Source organism: Nicotiana tabacum, chromosome 1 (assembly GCF_000715075.1).
Source record: "Nicotiana tabacum cultivar K326 chromosome 1, ASM71507v2, whole genome shotgun sequence".
In the NCBI taxonomy this organism is placed as follows: Eukaryota; Viridiplantae; Streptophyta; class Magnoliopsida; order Solanales; family Solanaceae; genus Nicotiana; species Nicotiana tabacum.
In genome coordinates this window covers 46,322,550-46,341,395 of record NC_134080.1, presented here as the reverse complement: position 1 = coordinate 46,341,395, position 18,846 = coordinate 46,322,550, and the positions used below count along the sequence as shown (strand labels likewise).

The following is an 18,846-nucleotide window of genomic DNA, read 5'->3' as shown; positions in this document are numbered from 1 at the left end:
TTGCGAATTTGTCGGTCTAGGATGGCAACCGGAATTTCCTCGTAAGACATGTCTTCCGTAATTTGTACATCATCCGTGGGCACCACTCGGGTAGGATCGCCAATGCACTTCCGTAACATAGATACGTGAAAAACCGGATGGATAGACTCCAATTCCGAGGGCAATTCTAACTCATAAGCTACTTGGCCCACTCTCCTAATGATACTATAAGGACCAATATATTGTGGTCTAAGTTTGCCTTTCTTGCCAAACCTCATCACACCTTTCATAGGTGACACCTTTAAGAATACCCAGTCATCAACCCCGAACTCTAAATTTTGTCGCCGCACGTCAGAATATGACTTCTGATAACTCTGAGCTATCAATAGTCGATCCCGGATCAACTTTACTTTTTCTATGGCTTGCTAAACCAGGTCTGGCCCATGTAACCCAGATTTTCCAACATCAAACCACCTAATAGGTGACCTACACTTCCGTCCGTAGAGAGCTTCATATGGAGCCATCTGAATACTAGAATGGTAGCCATTATTATATGCGAACTCAATAAGCGGCAGATGATCATCCTAGCTACCTTTGAAGTCTATCACACAAGCTCGTAACATTTCCTCTAGTGTCTGAATAGTACGCTCAGTCTGTCTGTCTGTTTGGTGATGAAATGTTGTACGAAGACTTACTTGAGTCCCCAATCCTTTTTGGAAGGACCTTCAGAAGTTAGCTGTAAATTGAGCTCCTCTATCCGAGATAATAGATACGGGGACACCATGCAGTCGTACTATCTCCTTAATATAAAGTCTTGCATAATACTCTGAGGAATATATAGTTCTAACGGGCAGAAAATAGGTTGATTTTGTAAGCCTATCGACAATCACCCATATCGAATCGAACTTACGCTGGGTACGAGGTAAGCCTATGATGAAATTCATATTGATTACTTCCCATTTCCAAGTTGGAATCTTCATAGCTTGCAATAACCCACCGGGTTTCTGATGCTCAATCTTAACCTACTGACAGTTAGGACACTGAGCAATAAACTCCGCTATATCATTTTTCATTCTTTCCCACCAATACATTTCCCTGATATCATGATACATCTTTGTTGCTCCTAGATGGACAGAATAACAAGAATAGTGAGTTTCTCCCATAACCTGCCGACGCAGCCCTGCAATATTAGGGACACATTATCGTCCTCGATATCTGAGGACTCCATCTTCTGTAATTTCAAATGGTGTCTTCTCCTTCTAAAGAGTGGTATCCCTATAATGAACTAACATAGGATCCTTGTACTGGCATTCCTTTACTTCAGTTACTAAAGAGGATGTTGTTGTATCCTGAATAGTGATTCCAATATCACCTGAGTCCAGTAACCGAACTCCAAAACTAGCTAGTTGATGAACCTCATGGGCTATTCCCCTCTTTTCTGGTTGTAAATATGACAGGCTACCCATAGATCTACGGCTGAGGGCGTCGGCTACTACGATCGCCTTCCCCGGATGGTATAAAATATCAATGTCATAGTCTTTAAGTAGCTCCAACCATCTCCTTTGGCATAGATTCAATTCCTTTTGCTTGAAGATATATCGGAGGCTCTTATGATCCGTATAGATATCAACATGAATGCCATACAAGCAGTGCCTTCACATCTTTAGTGCATGAATCACCGTGGCTACTCTAAATCGTGGGTCGGGTAGTTCTTCTCATGCTTTCTTAGTTGTCTAGAAGCATAAGCTACAACCTTACCATGTTGCATCAGCACACAACCCAACCCAACGCCTGAAGAGTCACAATAGATAATGTAACCATCGGTCCATTCTAGAAGCATTAGAGCCGATGCTGACGTTAATTTGTCCTTTAATGCCTGAAACTTCGTTCGCAGGCATTAGTCCATTGAAACTTTGCTTCCTTTTGAGTCAACTTTGTCAAAGGAGCTGAAAGGGAAGAAAATCTCTCTACAAATCTCCTGTAATAATCTGCCAAACAAAGAAAGCTACGAATCTCCATCAGTGTTGTGGGTCTAGGCCAAGTCTTTACTGCCTCAATCTTTTGTGTATCCACCCAGATGCTTTCACCTGAAATGACATGCCGAAGGAAGGCTACAGAGTTCAACCAGAATTCACATTTAGAAAATTTTGCATACAAATTTCCTTCTTGTAGAACTCTGAGCACAGTACACAGATGATATGCATGCTCAGCCTCTAAACGAGAATACACCAATATATCGTCGATAAATACAATTAAGAACAGATCTAAAAAGGGTCTAAACACATGGCTCATCAAATCCATGAATATTGTTGGGGCATTGGTCAAATCGAACGACATAACACGAAACTCAAAGTGCCAATATCTGGTCCTAAATGCTGTCTTCGGAATATCTTCATCCTTAACCCTTACCTGATGATACCTGGACCTCAAGTCTACTTTTGAAAAACACTTGGCACCTTGCAACTGATCAAATAAATCGTCAATCCTCGGGAGCGGGTACTTATTCTTGATCGTCACCTTATTCAACTATCTATAATCAATACACATCCGTAAGGAACCATCTTTCTTCCTCACAAATAACACTAATGCTCCCCACGGTGATGTACTAGGTCTGATAAAGCCTTTTTCAAGCAAGTCCCTTAGATGTTCCTTCAACTCTTTTAGCTCCGCGGGGGCCATTATATGGTAAGGAATAGATATTGGATGAGTATCTGGTAGTAGGTCAATGGCAAACTCAATTTTTTGCTCTGGCGAAAGACCTGGAAGCTCATCCGGAAAAACATCGAGAAACTCATTCACCACATAGATGGACTGAATGGTTGGTGACTCCACTTTCACATCTTGAACCCGAACTAAGTGATAAATACAGCCCTTTCTGATCATCTTCCTTGCCTTGAGATAGGAAATGAATCTTCCTCTCGGCGATGCCGTATTACCTTTCCACTCCAAAATAGGCTCCCATGGAAATTGAAATTGGACTATCTTTGATCTATAATCAACGTTGGCATGACAAGAAGCCAACCAATCCATGCCCATTATAACATCAAATTCTATCATATCTAACTCGATTAAGTCTGCTAAGGTAGATCGGCCATGAACTACTATTATACAACCCCTATATACCTGCTTAGCTATCACTGAGTCCCCAATAGGTGTAGACACCTCAAAAGGTTTAACCAATTCAGGTTTTATTTCAAACTTACTAGCAACCAACGGAGTAACATATGATAAGGTGAAACCTGGGTCAATCAGTGCATATATATCAAATGAGGAGACTGATAATATACCTGTAACAACATCAGGTGATGACTCCTAGTCTAGTCGTCCTGCCAATGCATAAATGCGATTCTGAGGGCTGCTCGAGCTAGATGCTCTGCCTCTGCCTCTACCACGACTCATCGGTGCTTGTGGACCTTGCCCTGGGGGTGTACTAATGATGACGAACCAGCTAAAGATCCCGCTGGCTGAGCTATGCTTGCATCACCACTCATCGGACAATACCTCATAATGTGGCCCGGATAACCATAAGTATAACAAACACCTAATCCCACACTACACTTCTCGGTATGCTTCTTACCATATTGAGCACATCGTGGCAAGGGCGGCCTCATCTGATTTGACTCACCCCTATACCGAAAACCGAAGGCCCTGAAATTCTGACAAGACCCTGAATATGTTGAACGATCAAACCTCTTACCGTCAAACTGAGGGGATGCGCTAGCTGATGGCTGGATACCTCGGGTACTGCTGCCTCTGACCACCTCGAAACTCACTAGAAAGACCCGAAGACCTCACTCTCTTATTCTAGGCCCTATCATGCTCACGATCGGCCCTCTATTTCAATCTCACTTTAGCCAGAATCGTTAAGCAAGTGAGGCTCTAATCCCACACGAATCGGTGAACCTGATCCTCCATCTTAGATACAATCGTGGGTGCATACCTGGCCAATGAATCAAACTGAAGACCGTACTCCCGAACACTCATGTTACCCTGCCAAAGGATCAAGAACCTATCAACTTTGGCCCATCTAAGCTCTGGTGGCGGATAATGACGAAGAAAAGCTTCTGTAAACTTCTGCCATACTGCTGGAGGGGTATCCTCACCTCTGGACAATTCCCAAAACTCGTACCAATTAACTGCAATATCTCGGAGTCTATAGGAAGCTAGCTCAACTGACTAAGTCGCCGTGGCCTTCATTACCCATAACGTCCTCTGCACTCTATCAATAAATACCTGAGGGTCCTCGTTCGGATCTTCCCTAGTGAATACCGGGGGGTCTAAATTAATGAAGTCACGAACCCTCGTACTGACGGACCTATCTGCATGACCAATACCTATTTCCTGATGCTGAGCCTGCGTGGCTACTAATCGGGTAAATAGCTGAATAGCATCTCTCGTCTCCTGACCAGGTGCATCCGGCTGAGGTATTGAATGTACAGAGGCGGACACTAGAGCTGGTGCCCCTCGGGGCTCTTCTGGAAAGGGTAGGGTATGTGAAGTCTGAGATAAAACCTCACCATGAGACTCTCCCCGACCCCAGGTAACTCGTGGCGCTCGATTAGTAGTCTTGTCAGCCATGGACTTTCCCTTTTGGGCGGCCGTACTCTTTGGAAACATCGCTGAAAATATAATATATCGTTAGGAACATGAATTCTTGTATCGCACAATATGAGATAAAAAGAGAGGATAACATCCTATATATCCTGCAGCCTCCTGTTTATAAGTGTGGTGCGCAACACACCCATAAACAAGACTCTACTAGACAAGATCTATAGATAACCTAGGACAGAACTGCTGTGATACCACTTTTATCACGACCCAAACCGATGGGCCCTGACGGTGCCCGAGTCCTACCTGTCAAACACCCCTAAGCATGCATCTAAGATATAAACCTGAATAACATCTGCTGAATTACAAGAATAATGTACATGAAGGAAATCTGCCCAAAAAGGCATACATTCATATACGTGCAACATACGTAGGGCGAGCCGACAAGGCTGCTATAGATAACTATACATCTCAAAACTGGAAACTGACAAGGCCACATATTATCCAACTAGACATACTGTCTACAGACCTCTAATAGAAATATAACTGTACAAAGACGGGACTAAGCCATGTCATACCCATATATATATATATAATCTACAAACATATCGTACCAAAATCAAAAGCAACTCCGGATCAAGTGGAGCACGCCAACTCTCGCTGATCAAGGATCCTAAGGAGGGGGACCGTCAGCTTGCCTACCTGCACCTGCGGGCATGAAACGTAGGCCCCGTGAAATAGGGCATCACTACGAAAAATGTACTGAGTATGTAAGGCATGAAAATTAATACGTAAAAGACATAGATGAAACATGGAATAAAGAAATCCATCTGTAAGCCAGAATAACTTTGTAAATTCTAAAACATTTATAATGTCATGCACGCACGTACAAATGTCATGTCATGCATAAATATGTGTGTACATAATATCATCAAGCCACTGAGGGCATCCCACCATATCATCTCGGCCACTATAGGCAACATCATCAACATATACCAACTGATCAGGTGGTGGTGCGTATATAACGCCGTAACCTTTTCACATATTCCATATACATATATTTACATGTATATGTAAATATAACATCGTAACTTTTTCCCATAACGTCATCTGGTCATGGGTCAATGCACATGTATAAATGGGTAAAATGCATGAAAAATAAGTAATAATCTCAATATTCCTTCCGGATAAACTTTTTCAACTGCGTATTATTCTGAGACCCATGAACAGAAGATAATAAAATTCACATGGGGAATCAAGAATATGGACACCCCTAATATTTATATGAATAGAGTAATTTATGGAAATTGTGTGTTTGCTCGTTTCTTCGATATAATTTGGATCATGACAAAAGAAAGAGGGGATCACCTTAACATACATGGAGTAGGGAAAATTCCGTATAATATTCTTGGCGAAGATTGCACCGTACTCCTTTTGAACCGCAAAATTTTACGTTGCTACGATTCTAATCAATTCTCGTTATAACTTATTGCAAGAACTTCGTTGGAGATTTTGGAAACTTGGCGTTTGTGCTTGGAGTGTTGAACATAGCAAGAAAGACTTAAAATTTCATTCTGACAAAATGAACTAAGCATATATGACTAAAGACCAAGCTTTTCTTAAAGTCTTCAGTAAGCATATATGACTAAATGACAAAAGACCAAGATTTTCTTAAAGTCTTCAGCAAGCATATATGACTAAATGACTAAATAAATTACACGTTTTTCTTCCCCTAAGCATATATGACTAATTTGTCATATATTTGAATAGTGGCCTACTGCCAAGTGGGGAGTGGGGTGGAGATTATTAATTTTTACCCACTTATTAGTTAACTGGGTAGTATCCCGTTACTCGATAATTAACCAATTACTCGCATAATTTAAAATTTGTCTTAAATTACTTAAAATTTTACTTATTTTTAATATACTTTATACATTATACTATCGTGGTCATATGGTATCTTGCATGGTACTAGTTCATAATTATCGGGTATTATCACTCGACCCGTATTTATCCCAAATTAGTCATTTTCAACGAAACTCGTTTTCTTTAATTCGTGTACCCTTTATCCTTCATGACACTTATTTCTCGCTTGCTATAAATAGTGTAAATACGTTAACCTCAAGATAATCTCATCCCCGAGTCTATGTCAATTAACTGAAGATGAAACTTTTAACGTATGAAAACGCGAGATGTAACACTCCAAATGCCCTGAATCTAACCAAAATCAGTATATATCATTAATACATGCTAAAGGAACAAAGCCCAAGCGAAAATAATCGAATTAACTCAAAAATCCCGAAATTGACCATACCCGACCCCCGGGCCCACGTCTCGGAATTTGATAAAAATCATATCAATAAAATCTTTATCCTTCCATGAGTGTATACATACTAAGAACATCAAAATCGAACCTCAAATGGCCCCTCAAATCACCACTCAAAACTCTCCAAAACTCAAGTCCTAACCTTTAATTTTTAACCCTTAAATTCCACAAATTTCATGTCTCATCAGTTAGAAATTACAATATAATCGAGTATTGAGTTCAAAAACATTACCTCCAAGTGTTACCCCTTGAATCCCTCTTCAATTCCTCTCAAAAAGCTGAAAGTCCGAACTCAAATGGTGAAAAAATGACAAAATTTTGCGATGGCGAGAATTTATATGTTATGTCCAGGGGTTCTGCCTATGTGGTCCAATACCGCACCTGCGACCCCCGCACCTGCGACAAGAAGTCCGCATCTGCGGAATTTCATTTAAAGTCCCCATCTGCATCTGCGATCAAACCACCACATCTGCAGGCTCGCAGGTGCGACTAACCTTCCGCATCTGTGTTGCATTCCCATCCAACCGATCTTCGCTCCTGCAATCAAAGTGCCGCTTCTGTGGCTCGCACCTATGGTCCCCAATCCACAGGTGCAGTTATGGCAGAAACACAGCAGCTTCAATTGCAAACTCTATTTTTCCAACTCTCCGATAACTCGTCGAAATCATCCCGAGGCCCTCGGGACCTCAACCAAATCTGCCAAAAGGTCACATATCACCATTCAAACTCATACCAACCCTCGGAACACTCAAAGTAACGCCAAAACACCAAATCACCCTCGGATTCAAGCCTAAAGATTCCAAAACTTTTGAATTCCGCCATCGATCAAAAGGTCTATCAAACCTCATTCGAATGACCTGAAATTTTGCACACATATCCCAATTGATGAAGCGGACCTACTCTAATTTCCGGAATTTCAATCTGACCCCGATATCAAAATTTCCACTATCAACCGGAAGACGCCAAAACTCCAATTTCGCCAATTCAACCCTAAATTTACCATGGACCTCTAAAATACATTACGATCACGCTCCTAAGTCCCAAATCACCTCACGAAACTATACGAACCATAAAAACCAAGTTCCGAGATCATTTAATCACAAGTCAACTTCCGGTTGACTTTTCTAACTAAAGCTTCGCAAAAAGAGACTAAGTGTCTCATTTCTCTACAAAACCACTCTGAACCCAACAAACCAATGCGATACGATAAAATGTAGTTGAACAATACATAAAGAATCAAAAATGGGGAAAACAGAGCGGTAACTCTTGAAACGGTCGGCCGGGTCGTTACAGTACTACCCCATGGTTGCATATCTTCACATAGCTAGTTTATACTACTGTCTTTGTCTTACTTTCAACAAATTAGATAGTTTTTAGTTTTCTCTAATAACTCACAAAAAGTTTTCTAGTCCAAACTGGGGCAGAAAATTTTTGTTCGTTTTGTTCGTCTGTGATGGCTTTGTAGAACCCCGTCGTAGAACACAGGTGATGATTAAAGCTTGCAGTTTCGGTCCTTCATCAGAAGAAAGAAGTCTTTCGATCAGAAGATAGTTGGAATTAGCTTTGATAATGTGCCAACAACTCAACGTCTCCAGATTCATCTTCTCAATTACGAATCAGGAAAGCAAGCAACAGAGATTGAGTCATAATCCTTTCTTCAAAGAGCATGAAGATGCAATCTAAGGTCAACATAAGCGAGCAGGTCAAGAATCAAGATTTGACTCCAGAAGACACAGATATGAATTTTTTAACTCTTAGATTGCGGACATATGTAATTCTCTTCTCTTTTTCTTTTGATGTAAGCGGTAAGTAACAATAACAGCAGCATTAGGAGTCTTAACTCCAATATCCAGTAGTCCCAGCTACTAAACTTTTCCAAAGCTACACTAACGCTAACATGATTCCTTTATAGCTAAGAATATGTAGGCAACCTCGGAAGTAAGGTTCGGTCACCTTTTTCATAAAAAATGCTTTTATTAGAGTGATATGTGGACAAATTTACTCATGGCATTCACTATCTTTGCATAAAAACTCTTCATATTCTTGAGAAAAGAGGGGGCCCTATAAATACCTAATTTTATTTTTTCTTTTACATTATATTTTAAATAATTACCATGTGTGTATTTATAGGTTTTTGAATTAGATTATGGTTAAATAGTTTGTTAAGAGGTTGTTGACATCCAATTTTGACCCTCCTTTCTTCCAAACTATTTCTGCTGCTGCTGCAGCTGCTGCAGCAGCAGCAGCAGTGGTGGTAGTGGTAGCAGTAGCAGCAGCAGCAGCAGGAGTAGTGGTGGTAGTGGTAGTAGTAGTAGTCGTGGTGGTAGTAGTGGTAGTAGTAGTAGTGGTGGTACTAGTAGTGGTACTAGTAGTGATAGTAGTAGTAGTAGTAGTAGTAGTGGTACTAGTAGTGGTACTAGTAGTGATAGTAGTAGTAGTAGTAGTAGTAGTGGTACCAGTAGTGGTACTAGTAGTGATAGTAGTAGTAGTAGTAGTAGTAGTAGTGGCGGTATTAGTAGTAGTGGTAGTAGTAGTCGTGGTAGTAGTAGTCGTGGTGGTAGTGGTAGTGGTGGTAGTGGTGGTAGTGGTGGTAGTGGTGGTGGTAGTAGTGGTGGTAGTGGTGGTAGTGGTGGTGGTGGTAGTGGTGGTAGTAGTAGTGGTAGTGGTGGTAGTAGTGGTAGTGGTGGTAGTGGTGGTAGTGGTGGTAGTGGTGGTAGTGGTGGTAGTGGTAGTAGTGGTGGTAGTGGTAGTAGTGGTAGTAGTAGTGGTAGTGGTGGTAGTAGTGGTAGTGGTGGTAGTAGTAGTAGTGGTAGTTATGTCTAGTTTGTGCTAAGATCAATGGCATGATTTTATGCACATAGCAAGACAAATAAAGGCAAAGATTTGAAAAACTTCCCTTTGTAGTCTCTTCTCTTCTTTTCTTTTTCTTCTCTTTCTTTTTTTTATTTTTTTTCTTCTTTTTTTTTCTTTTTTTTTTGAACCACTTTCCTTGCACTGCTTTGTTCCTGTTTCACGCAAAGAAAAATTTGTCAGTTTTGAAAATGGTGGTCAGTTTGTGGCCTTGAGTCTTGGGCAGCTTGGATTTTGCTCGAGTCGGTCTCAAGAGACTTTTGCTCTACATTAACCCTGATTATTTTACCCCCAGTACCATTTGTATTTGTAGCTCAATCAGCTTTATCCCAACTGGAGATCTTTTCTTAGGTGACCTTTTTTGATATGTTGAAACGACTTCCTACTTTTGAGCAATTTGTCCGTCAGAGAGAATCACGAGGTGACTTTGCTTGCGCCAAGTAGGCTGACAAGAGTCTTTAGGGGGAGACTTTGCATGAATCCTCAAGGCATGTTGATAGTAACAACTGAGTGTGCTGGCCAAATTTACTTTGCAACTGAAAAGCTGGTAGCAGATTTTGAAATTTTTTCTTGCTTGTTTTGACAAGGACTGACTCAGAGTGGAGGACACAAATAATGCAAAGAGATAATATTAACAAGAAATGTCCATGTCGGGAATGATAGAAGGAAGGGTTTTTTTTAATAACTAGCCTTAATGATCATGACATGTATTTTGGTGATCTATCAAACTAATCCAATATTCCCTTTTACCGTTCTTATGACCTTTGAAGTCGAGCTTGTTCGTACCAATTCTTTGCATCAGCTTCATGACTCACTCTAGGCTAGTGGTGCCCCGAGGGGTTTTCACCAATAAGTTTCTCTCATTTATTCATCTTTGCTTACCATCGTCTTACAGTGCCCGTGAGGGTTTTCACTAATAAGACTCTCTCATTTTTTTTCTTTTTCTTTTTCTTGTGCGAGCAACTTGACAGTGTTTTATGTCGCGTGACAGTCGTTGCTCATTGCATGCTTCTCTTGGCATTCTTGAAGGCATATTGGGAGGTCTTTATTTGGATGGTTTTGGATAGGGTTGGACAGAAGGGTCAGCATGAAGGCTTAACGTAGAATCAAAATAAAAGGGGGTGTAGACTTGCAACTCTTGGAATCTACTATTTCAAAAGTAAAATAAAATCTTTGCCCCAGTTTCAGATACTGGGGATTTTTTTTGAAATTTTTGTTTTCTTTTCTGAATTCTTAGTTGGTTGGACCGAACCGTGAGGCTGCCTACGTATCCATTTTTAAGGAATCAGATCGAACATAGTTCAAACATTTGACCTAACTAATTTTTTCATTTTTCTTTTTGTTGTTTTTTCTTTTCTTTTCTTTTCTTCTTTTTTTTCTTTCTTTTTCTTTTGTTTTCAAAACAAGTTGCCCCAGCTCCTATTTTTAGGGCATGGACCTTTGACAAATCTTTTTTTTTTTAACTTTCTAAGAATTGCCCTAGTTTGTACTCTTGGGACATGGATTTTTTTTTTACTCTAAACTTGATTCCAAAAAAGGGTAGTCAAAGAAAATAACACAGGCTCAAAAGGAGTAGCGAAGGATATAAAGTGTTTGGGTAGCAGAAAAAGGGCCTCCCAACCTCGAGAACGCCAAACATAGTATCTTTTCGCGATCACAGCATTGACGAACATGTCTGTCTTCTTGGTGTGCCGTGGTCAGAAGATATTTTTTCATCCCTTAGTGACAAACTTTCCAACAAAATTCAATTGATTAAACATCCTCAAGCCCGATCATCCCTTACTCTTCACAATGTATTTTTTATATTTTTTTTAGTTATCCAATTCCAGATTAAATTAGTTCTTAAGATCTGGCCAATATTTCTGCATGCATGTCATGTCATTAGGACTAGAGACAAAAGAACTAGGAACAGAATAACACAAAAGAACAAACTGTATTTTATTGAGTAAAGGATGAAAAGGTTTTACAACTAAACAAGCAACACAAAATACGAGTTACAACCCTAAAATAACCCGAATAATGAAAATAGCAACAGAACAGACAGACAAGACCCACACAAACAGAATTGAGGGATAGAAGGGTTTGACTCAATAAAACAAATAAAATCTGGATCACAACCCTGAAATAACCCAGATAATAGAAAAAACATCAAAACAAGCTACCAAGATTCCTTCCTAGTGAGGAGGAAAAGACTTTTCAATTGCTAGGCTTGACATTTAGCCACAAATTTGCTCATCAGAATCAGCAGAGCCTTCTCCAATTTCACCATCATTAACTTCAGTTAGCAAGTTCCCAAGAGGATTCTCATACTCCATGTCACCAGACATCACCCCCACAAAGTGTGCATCGTGATGGGCAGGTAAAGGATTCTGCGCGATATTCTGTGTGTCACTGTCTTGGATCACAATCAGGTTTTTCTGGATCATCCTTTCTATTTCTCTTTTCAAATCCCGACAGTTTTCAACATTGTGCCCCTAGGCATTGGAATGGTATTCACACCTTTGAGAAGGGTCAAAGCTTCTTGCACATGGGTCCACATGATTTGGAGGAATAGGAGCAATCATGTCATAATGCTTTAATTTCTCAAACAAGCTTGCATAGGACTCTCCTATTGGTGTAAAATTATCTTTCAACCTTTGTTCCCTTCTATACCCCTGGCTTGGATGTGGGTTATAGGGCATTTGAAAATTTTGTGGAGGCTGGTGGAGATTTTGCGGTACTGATGCTCGCCTTCTGGGGTGTCTTGGTGGTCGGGCGACATATTGAGGTGCAGCAACAGAGTATTGAGGGTTCTGAAGTGGATAATAGTATTCAGGGGAATCATGGGAAACCTGATGAGGTTGCTCATTCCTTTGAGATGCTCTCCTAGGACCTCTTCTCGACCCTGATGTCATCATGATTTCTTCGTGCTTCTCATTCGTGTCACTAAAATTATCGGATTCAATCGGGACAGCCTGAGTTGCGGCTTTGAGAATTGCTTGACTTATAATTTTGCCTGTCTTAAGACCATTCTCAATCATTTCCCCCATTTTGATTGCTTCCGAGAAGGATTTACCCACTGCGGACATCATGTTTTGAAAATAATCTAGCTCTTGAGCCTGAAGGAAGACAGTGATTAACTCGTGCTCATCCATGGGTGGCTTAACTCTGGCTGCTTGCTCTCTCCATTTAATGGCATATTCTTTGAAACTTTCAGTTGGTTTTTTCTTCAAGTTTGAAAGGGAATTGCGGTCTGGGGCAATGTCAATATTGTATTGGAACTGTCTGACAAAGGCATGTGCCATGTCATCCCAGACATACCAACGAGACGTGTCTTGATCCATAAACCATTCGGAGGCTTTCCCCAAAATAAGCCATCAATAATTTTTCATTTCTTCCAGCACCTCTCAGTTGATTGCAATACCTTTTCAGGTGGGCTATGGGATCTCCATGTCCATCATACTTTTCAAATTTGGGAGTCTTGAAACCAGGCGGCAAGTGGACATCGGGGAACATACATAGATCTTTGAAGGCAACACTCTTTTGACATGTCAACCCTTGCATGTTTTTCAACCGTTGTTCTAAGCTTTTCACTCGTTGGGCCATTTCTTCATGTACCATCTTTCGGGCAGGCTTCTCAATGTTTGCAGGAAGATCAAACGAGTACGAACGGTACTCAAGAGAGTGGTACTGCTCTTGCTGTGTAGCAAATTGTGACTCATGGCGAGGCTGTCCTTGACCACTGGCCCATGCTTGACACATTTCGGTCATTTGCTGTTTCAGTATTCTATTTTTCTCAAACACAGTAGACTCTTGTTGAACCCTCTAACCCTGAGTCTCTTGAGCACTTGTAACAACTTCGATGTCAGTTATCATTTTTCCTTGGATCTTGTGTTGTCAGCTTACCACAAACCGACCACCTCAACTTTCTTCACAATTCAAAACAAAACATGTTAGAATGGACTCAGTCGGTCCTTATTATTATCAACATTTTTCATTTTTTTCATTTTTTTCTCATCTTTCTTTTGAATGGTTGATCGAACCTGATGTGGGTTGCCTACGTATCATGTGGGAACATGAATCAAATGTTGCATAGTTTGGGAAGATTACGAATAAAGGAAATAAACTAACTCTTTTTTTTGGATTTTGAATTTGAATTTTTTTTTCTTTTAAATTTTCGAAAGAAAGACTTATAAAGAAGAAAGAGAATATTTTTGGATTATGATTTTGATTTTTTTTTTCTTCAGAACTTTTGAAAAGAAAGACTTCTAAAGAAGAAAGATTTTTTTTTTTTGAATTTTGACACTTTTTTTTTGGAATTTCGAAAGAAAAAGTTCTAAAGAAGAAAGAAAATATTATTTGATTTTATTTTGGAATTTATTTTGAATTTATGAAAGAAATGCTTCTAAAGAAAAAGAAAATATTTTTGAATCTTGAATTTTCTTTTTAATTTTTGAAAGAATAATGAAAGTATTTTTTGATTTTGAGAAGAAATTAAAAGAAAATATTTTTGTATTTTTTTAAAAAAAATTAGGGTCAAAAGAAAGACTTTATAAATAAGTAATGGAAAATATTTTTTGATTTTTAAAAAAAATTGTGGGCCGGAACCGATGAGGTTTGCCTACGTATCTCACATCCGGTGAGAATCAGACTCGCGTAGTTCGCCCAGTTTTGACGGAACAGGGGAAACATGACTTTTAAAAACAATCACTTATTTTCTTTCTCTCTTTTTTTTTTTGAAAATTCGGGCAGGTTTCGGACTTGGAATAGCTACCTCTCACTTCTTCTTTTTTTTGATTTTCTTTTTCATTCATTTTTTTATTTTCTTTCCCTATTCTAGAAGCCGGTCAACATACAAATCCGAAGCAATAATGCACAAGTAGCAAGTAGAATGCATCAGGATGGTCTTTTCATTTCGGGTACACCTGTCCTAGACAGACCCAACCCCTGTGTTGAGTCTCCAAAGTCAAATGCACATGATGCAGACAAGTGTTCCTACTAAGGATCCGACATGAGGCTTTGTTATACTAGGTTTAAAACCTGGGTTTATTGTTCTAGACCTGGCTTACCCGAGCGGACAACTCGAGCCGGGGGGGCTGCGTACTAGTAACCAAAAGATCATCCGGCTTTGCAACTTGTCCGAACCTCGTTCTATTTGGGATATGACACTAACAGAAAGAAGTCACGCCAGCGTGCACTCCTCAGGAGAGAGAAAAGAGGGGTTTCGTAGCAGTTTATATACAGTTCAAATAATATCAAAGCGGTAAAAAGCAACATTTAGCACATTAGGCCCAAACATATAATAAAATCAGATAAATAGCCAAATATAACAATTATTCTAAGCTTGAATTCTTGAACCCTGAACCAGAAGTTCTGGGTTCTTATCCCCAGCAGAATCGCCAGAGTTGTCACATCTCCTTTTTTATACACCCTCGTAAGGGTATGAGGGAGTTTTTTCCAACTTAAAGTGACAATCGAAATGGGATTATTTATTTATTAAATTCAGAGTCTCCACTTGGGATAATTTTATGGTGTCCCAAGTCACCGGTTCAAATCCCGAATCGAGGAAAAGATTGACTCTGTATTACAGTCCGCGAACACAGAAATCCGGGTAAGGAATTCTGTTAACCCGAGAGAAGGTATTAGGCATTCCCGAGTTCCGTGGTTTTAGAACGGTCGCTCAACTGTTACATTGGCTTATTATCTGATTTTAATACATGTTTTAGCATATGGTTCAATTTTAACTTATTAAGCGCTTTTATTTAATTATTTTTACGAAAAAGATTCAACGCCATCTAAAACATGTCTCGAACCACGTCACATAAATGCACCCGCGGTCCATGACACATTTTATCTAACGTTGTTTGAGATTTAGATTTGGATCACATAAATGCACACCCGAATTTATAACATGATAATTATATAATTAATGTGCTTAATGCCTGAAGATCTTTTGGTTCTTTTGTTTTATCAACACAATACACCAGTAATATATCATTATCCCAGTAATATATCATTATCAACTTTGGCGAATTTGCAATGCCTGATTTTCTGCCTAGACCATTAGAGGGTGTTTTTCCACTGCCACTTCTTAAAGAATTTCCTTTCCCCTCTTCTTGTTTACACTTGATTAAGGACCTCCACATGCAATGGCATTAACAAAAAGACTCAAATTTCTTGTATAACAAAATGAAAACTCGTTCATAGTGCTTCTGAAGAGACCATCATCACAATAAGGAACAAGCACCATTAGGAGGTCTGTGGCTTTTATGTATACGAAATTACTCACATGACAAAGAAAGGAATGTAAGAAATCTATATGCATGAGTCAGAAAAGAAAATAATAGTAATTACAAACTTACCAATAACCTCAACAAGAAACAGTATGACTTTTTGCTCGGTAAACATTAGTTTTAACAGAGAATTACATGGATAAGAAATTTGCTAACTAAGCTAATAATGAAACTTAACAACTAAATCAGAACAAAACAAACAGTGAGAAAAACACACTTCATTCACATGAACTTCAATATCAAAACAAGTAAAGAAAGGAAAAAGAAAAACAGACCTGAAATTAAAACTTCGATTAATGGAAATTTTCAGCAATTACACAAGCAACGTAAGCCAACTACTAACGCCGAAATTGGAGACGGACGGAGCTCGAACAAAACGACTTCGAATAGCACCCCAATCGATCGACCTCGGATCTTCAATGAACTCGGTTCAACAATGGCAACGAAAAAGAAACCCGCTGGATTTTTTAAAGGAGACAGGAAAATCCGAGATGAAGACCAGATCTGAAGGTTTTAAAAAGTGACGCTAGATCTGAAGATTTTGATACTGTTAGTCCCCATTTCAGGCGAGATTTACTATTTCCGGTGTGATTCCATTATCCTATCTACAAATCTCGACCGGAATCGACCTTGGCTAACTCAAAAACTCATTGAAAACACTGGTTCGCCGGATTTTATGCAGGTCTAAGGTTGTTCCGGCGATTTCATCGTTAGGGGTCTTCGATGGGTGTCGAAGAAGATGAAGTTGCAGGGGAATCGTTTGGTATTTTTTGTGTTCTCTGTTGTTTCTTTGTGCTTAGGGTGTATTCAGGAAGAAGGAACGTTAGGGAGTGTCATTTTTTGAGCAAAACCCATTTTCTTCCTTAGGCGTCTAGGTATTTTTTTTGTTCCCCTTCTTGATTGTAGGCGTTAGGTTTCTATTGTAAAGAAACGGTTGCTTGTGATATTCAGTGTATCTCCCTATGTTTAGGTGTTAGGTATTATTATACGGGTTAGGGATTAGGTTAGGGGTATGGGCCTAGGAATTATGGGCTAGGTCCAAAATTAGGCCTAAAAATGGGTTGCTCGAGCTCAAGTTTTATTCTTTCCCCGCAAACGAGACTAAAAATGCTGCCCTATTTATTAATTAATTTTACTTAAATAAAATAACTATTGAAATAAGACTAACCGTTAGAACAAAACTATTTTTCGTATTTTCCAAGATTAAAAATGACTACAAAATATTAATGAAACTATTTTTTGTAATTTTCGTTTTCTTGTAATAAAATAAAGTAAAAGAGTAAAAATGAGTTGAAATAGCTATATTAGGCCTAAATTAAATATTTACGTGCTAAAATATAAAAAATCTTGGGGAGGGTCAAAAATCACATGTCTACACTATGTTGCGCAATATTTCCTGCAAAGCTTAACAACGCTAAAAACAATTGTTAGGAAATAAGATGCAATATGTCATAAAAGTAATCTTATGAAAGTAATATTTAGGCATCAATTCATAAGAAATGCGAATTTAAAACATAAAAATATAATTTCATGGTGACATATTTCATGGTCGGCAACGGCACATGAAAATTAGTTTATAAAGGTAAATGCATTTGGCAATGATTTATGAAAGATATATTTTGGCAATGTTTATGCAAGCGGGACCACTCGGGTCGAAATAAATTAAATGTCCTTTTGAGGAAGGATTAACTTCAATATCCAATTTGAGGGCGTATTGACCTGATATATCCTATTTGAGGGCGGATAGACTCGATATATCCTATTTGAGGGCGGATAGACCCGATATATCCTATTTGAGGGCGGATTGACCCGATATATCCTATTCGAGGGCGGATGGACCCGATACATCCTATTTGAGGGCGGATGGACCCGATATATCCTATTCGAGGGTGGATAAACCCGATATATCCTATTATCATGTGGACAACCTTGTGTCCAATTAATCAGGCGGACAACCTAATGTCCTATTAATCAGGTGGACTACCTCATATCCTATTATCAGGCGGACTGCCTTATCTCCTATTATCAGGCGAACGACCTCATGTCCTATTAATTAGGAGGACTACCTCATGTCCTATTATCAGGTGGACAACCTCATGTCCAATTATCAGGCGAACGGCCGCATGTCCTATTAAGGCGGACTACCTCATGTCCTATTATCAGGCGGACGACCTCATGTCCTATTATCAGGTGGACAACCTCATGTCCTATTATCAGGCGGACTACCTTATGTCCGATTATCAGGTGGACAACCTCATGTCCTATTAATTAGGCGGACGACCTTTTGTCCTATTATTAGGTGGGCGAACCTAGATGCATGGCTCTTGATTTGCAATTTCAAATATTGGTGCGGTGCAGAAGCTTGGTGTGATGCTTCATTTGTAGTCTTGGAATTCGTAATGCGGTGTAAAGAGCTTGGTATAATTTCTTCGAAGTAACACATATTGATGGTGCAATGCAGAGGGATTGATGCGACGCTTTTGCAATAGCGAATGGTGCGGTCCAGAGCACTTGATGCAATGCCTTCGTAGTAAAGAAATTCCTGGTGCAATGCTAACAGTTGTTGGAGCTTCAAAATGAAGTTTTTCCATTAATAAAATTCCTCCGCTCAAAGAAAAATTATAAGTTTCAACGTTTGATTTGTGCTTGCTTGGCTTCATCCATTGTTTTGCATGAACTTTGCGACTTTTGACTTGACATTGAGCTTTGCGATAGCATGTAATGTTCGAGAATAGCTAAAATATGCCCCTGCATTACTCAAAGCAAATTCGTTAGTATAAAATAAAGCGGTTGCCTTGCATTGAACGTCAAAGTTTGGTTGTGAATCTGCAACTTGTTGCCATGTCATTCTAGAATTTGTTGTTGTGCTTG

General features: G+C 39.4%; 1 long non-coding RNA gene across 1 annotated transcript; it reads right to left on the bottom strand.

The window, feature by feature from the left end:
* Nucleotides 1-4,904: 4,904 nt before the first annotated feature.
* LOC142179596 (uncharacterized) lies at nucleotides 4,905-16,916 on the bottom strand. The gene is made up of 2 exons (XR_012708142.1): nucleotides 16,251-16,916; nucleotides 4,905-5,235 (listed from the first exon to the last, which is right to left on the bottom strand). It is a non-coding gene; the product is annotated as an uncharacterized LOC142179596 (long non-coding RNA).
* Between the last annotated feature and the right edge of the window lie 1,930 nt (nucleotides 16,917-18,846).